At 39.5% G+C, this 4,823-nt stretch overlaps 1 pseudogene; it reads left to right on the top strand.

The window, feature by feature from the left end:
• The first annotated feature begins 1,860 nt into the window (after window positions 1-1,860).
• On the top strand, window positions 1,861-2,797 carry LOC149264010 (serine hydroxymethyltransferase, mitochondrial pseudogene; annotated as a pseudogene).
• Window positions 2,798-4,823: the final 2,026 nt, after the last annotated feature.

Here is a 4,823-nt window from a genome sequence, read left to right as displayed (position 1 = left end):
TTGGGTTTCTGATGCACTCCAACTTTGGAACGTGGGATGGTGAAGGATTTTAAGCTCCCTAATACGTCAACTTCTATGTATCAATTTAAGTGATTGATGGGTATTATTGGAAGCCTATCCCACCAATACTATACCTGACCACACATATTTTTTGGACCTAGTTCCTAAGTGGTCTTAATCTATGTGTGTTGAATTATTAAGGTGTAGTGTTTCAAGTCTTGGCTTGGTGGTGTTAACCAACCTTATGTTCGCTTAGGGTGTGTATGTGAAAATGATGTGTGAAGTGTGTTATCACTGATAATTCTGTTACCAAAAAGTTTTTTGCCTAGCTTAAAGTCAGGGTGTTTTCGCAGCACATAAATCCGTTAGCAGTTTCGCAGCGCCATCTGTTTTAGTGATTTCGTAGCGAAAACACTGACCTTGCACTGGCTGCGCTGCGAAATTGGGAAATGACGGATATTTAAAGTGAATTGATGGAAACACTGCAGGAAACGAGGTTTGTCAAGCTGTTTTGTGTGGGCTTGTACTCCATTGAAGGGGAACATTCCAGTGGTAATTTTGCTTTGCGCTCATAGTTGTTGTGGCAGGTTCTCATGATCACCAACGAAGTTCCATCAAAACCCTGTTTCATACTCAAGTCTCAAAACCGTGTTTTTTTTTTTTAAATCAATGCTTGATCAGAATCGGTTATGAGAAGGCTTCTGTTCGTTGACTTATTCCAAGTTATCATTACCTTGTGTCAGTTGAAGGATTTTAATGAATGTTTGACTCAGTAAAAGGAATCTGGGCTGCAGTTTGATGGTATAGTCTATATTTTATCATCTCGTTCAGCACAAGAGGAGTTGAGTGAAAGACGTTTTTCATTTTGCAATGGGAAACTCAATATGTTGATTAATAATGTCGGTATAAATATGAAGATTTCGCATTCCTTATGTCTATCAATGTTGAATCAGCTTATCATATGTCTCAGCTGTCACATTCTCTACCAAAAGCATTAAAAAGGGGAAGCATTGTTTTCATTTCATCGGTTGTTGGTGTTGTAGATATTTTCTGGTACCATGTATGCGGCCAGCAAAAGAGTAATGAGCCAACTCACAAAAAGTCTTGCATGTGGGTGAAACCGATTATGGACAAGTGACAACATACGTGTTAACTGTATGACACATGGCCTCTACAACAGCGCGCTGGATGTTGGGATTGTGTTTGTGGAATTGCTGGATGTTATAGATCATTACGTTCATGCGCAAATGGAGGAAGACAAATTTCAACCTTTGACACAAGATATCTCAACTCTTTCTTTTGCGCATCTGATTTGCGTTGTTGGGACTGTTTTGCCGGAATTTTTCAATGGTGAACAAGGGCGTGTATAGGTCTGGATTCCCCAACATTATCAACTTCCCATTTCTGGAGATCCTTCGTCTGCGCTCAATCATCTATCTTTGCCAGGAGCCGTATCCAGCAGACAACATAGAGCATGGTTAGTGGCTTCATGCTAATGGATGATCGTCTATATGAAGAATTCACTGTTGAGGATCAAATAAATGATGATCTGCATCATACTAAAAGTCCATTTTGATTCCCATGATGCAATGACACCACCTCCATTTTCTCACGGGTTTCTCTATATTTGTTGACATTACATGAATTCCAGACAAGTCTCGGTAAGCCAGGGAAGAAGTTTGGATCCATGAAAGCCAAGCGATGGCAGTAGCGGCCAAGGCATTGGCTTACTAGAATACAGAGTATGTATTTCGATTTGGGCAGCGGGTGTCTATTTTTCGCCAGAAGATTGCTCACATTTCAATGCTGCGGCTTACGAGAGATTGAATGATCCTATCATGTAGAATTCATTTGAGCCTTATGTTAAGGACGAGGAGGAATTTTCTCCAGAATCGACAATGGAAGAGTCTTGAACTTATTCCTTCAGAGAACTTTACTTCATTATCAGTCATGCAGGCTGTAGGATCAGTCATGACAAATAAATACAGTGAAGGAAATGAATTCATTGACATGACAGAGTCGTTATGTCAGAAAAAGATCATTGGAAGCATTTGGTTTGGATCCAGATAAATGGGGAGTTAATGAACAACCCTTGTCAGGCTATCCGGTTAATTTTCAAGTTTACATTGCTTTATTGAAGCCACATGATCGTATCCTGGCACTTGATTTTTTCACATGGAGGCCATCTGTTTCATGGTTACCAGACCGATTTTAAAAAGATCTCAGCAGTTTCAATCCTCTTTGAAACAATGCCTCATAGATTGAATGAATTTACAGGTTATATTGATTATGACCAGCTGGAGAAGTGCGGTCCTATTCAGGCCTAAACTCATTGTTGCTAGTGCTTATGCACACCATTTTGACTATGCTCGGATGCGCAAGGTTTGTGACAAGCAAAAAAGCTGTGTTGTTGGCAGACATGACACACATAAGCGGACTTGTTGCACCTGGTGTAGTTCCATTTCCTTTTGAGTTTGTAGATGTAGTGACTACTACTACACACAAGTCACTCCGTGGTCCTCGTGGTGCAATGATGTTTTATGGAAAGGGCATCAAAGAAATCAACAAGCAGGGGCAAGAGGTTAAGTATGACTATGAGGAAAGGATTAACGCAGCTGTGTTCCCTGGTCTTCAAGGTGGTCCTCACAATCATACCAGAACTGGCTTAGTTGTTGCTCTTAAATAGGCAACTACCTCAGAGTATAAAGCATATCAAGGACAGATTCAGTCCAGAAGTAACGGCCTATTTCACAGGTTTGGCAATATCACAAGTTCAGCATGCAATTCAAGTTGTTGATAAAGTAAGAGGGATGGAGTGACTTCTTGATGTGTTACAAGTTTCATTGGATGCCACTGTTGGAAAAAATGTAGCCATATGCACAGTGTTAGCAGAAACCAGTGAAGAAGACTGTGTTTTCTAAAATCACACAGCAGTTTCGTAGCGCGCTACTAAACTGCTGTAGGTGATGATTTTAAAGCGCAGAGCAGCTAGTGTGATACTGTGAGCGGGAGTTGTGGAAGAGAGATATCTGTTTATCAATACCATCTACAGCACATTCAAAAACATGGTAGTATTTCATACCTGGGGTTGTTAAAAGATTTGGGAACATGTTGCTACACTTTAGGAGAATGTTGGGAGACAGAGACCGTTAAAATAGGAGCACGTCTTTTGGTAAATTAATGAGCCATCAGCGCTTTCAAGCATCCAAAGTCAGTATTCATTGTATCTGTAGCTCAGCCATCTTAACCCAAGCAGCCAAAGGACATGTGTCAAAAGCCAGAAAAGCATCATGCGACAAGGAGCAAAGATTTAGGATTTTGATTAAATGAAAACCATTTGTGATTTCAGTTTAGACATTTTGTAATTAATAAATTAGTTATGCACTAGATAGGGATAGTCAATAGCCACCTTCGAGGCTCCCCTCATGCTGGAGGAGGAAGCTCGAGGTGGTTAAGCTTGTTTGCCTATATATGGATCAATAGGAGATGTAGAAGGGGTTGGATATTTTATACAAAAACATAGTTGTTTTGGGCCATTGTAAGACTTGTGACAGTAATAGTAAAACAGTGTTGATTTCTTCTCAAGATTCTCGATGGATTATTGTGTTCAAATATAATGATGGTGTTTTATATTTTATGTTCTTTTACAGCCTTGTTGTAACACAATCACTCAGAATTCATAATCTTATGCTCTGACTTCCTGTGTGTTTGGCAAGTTGGGGTTTTGATGGATTATGTTTGACATGTAATGCAAAGAGCCTTGACTTCCATGAAATGACTATGTTTTTCTTGTTTACTTAGTATATGAGACTCCATAGCCGAATGAGAACCAGTTTGATATGTTTCCAACCAGCTTTAGCTTTCATGAATGAGTAAAGAGTTAGCCATCTGTTGTTGTGAAGGATTTTTATTAGGAGTTTGTGAGAGAGCCCTCTCTGATCAAAGAGGCTAATCTTTGATCTAAAGTTAGGTTGAAAGAGTTACATGAAATCTTGCTTGGTTGCAGCCCTCAGTAGTGATTTTGTGATAACATTTTGGTGCGTCTGCCGGGAGCTTAAGATTGAATTTCTGAAGGTAGCAGGAGTTCAAATGATTTTCAAGGCTGCAAAACTACCTTGGTGACTCCACACATCAAAGAATAAATTAGAAGGTGACTCCACTGCTAGAAGATCAGTAGCTTGATGAAGTTTCAAGATGGATTCCACTGCAAGAAAGAATGCCAGGTATGCTCCTATGAATCGGTTTCATATCCCTGGTTTTCCAAATCCTATGCCAAAGGTTGATTGGTTAGATGATCTTCCAATATTCAAAGATGAAAAGAAGGATGATGCTGCTCTCCATTTGGTTAAGTTTCACATACATGTACGCAGTCTTAAGGTTCATTTCCCTGAAGATTGTCTCATGAGGATGTTTATGGCTACTTTAGAAGGAGAAGCATGGTCTTGGTATAAAAGTTTGGAAAATGGTTCATTATCTTCTCTTGCTGATTTCCATGATGTGTTCTGTGAAATGTATAAAGAATGTTATCCTTCTTTGTTGCTGCTCAAAGATTGTTGTAGGCATTCTTTGAATCTTATTCAGTACTTGGAGGATTGTTATGGTGATGATGAATTTACAGATGAAGAAATTTTAGAGGCTCTTCATAACAATGTTTTTCAGCACCAAGGAGAAGGTATAACACTCCATGATGCGCAGCATGAAGAGCAGCAAGAGTTTACCTGTGAAAACCATGTTTTATCCTTAGATATTGATGTAGAGATGCAGCAGATTTGTCAGGTTTCAGATCATGATGGAGATGAAATTGATTGCACTCAGCAAGAAGA

The sequence above is a fragment of the Pinus tabuliformis genome, chromosome 6 (assembly GCF_031772625.1).
Source record: "Pinus tabuliformis cultivar Carrire ecotype Pingquan chromosome 6, CPIR1, whole genome shotgun sequence".
Classification (NCBI taxonomy): Eukaryota; Viridiplantae; Streptophyta; class Pinopsida; order Pinales; family Pinaceae; genus Pinus; species Pinus tabuliformis.
Note: the sequence above shows the minus strand (reverse complement) of the source record. Positions and strands in the feature narration are given on the sequence as shown.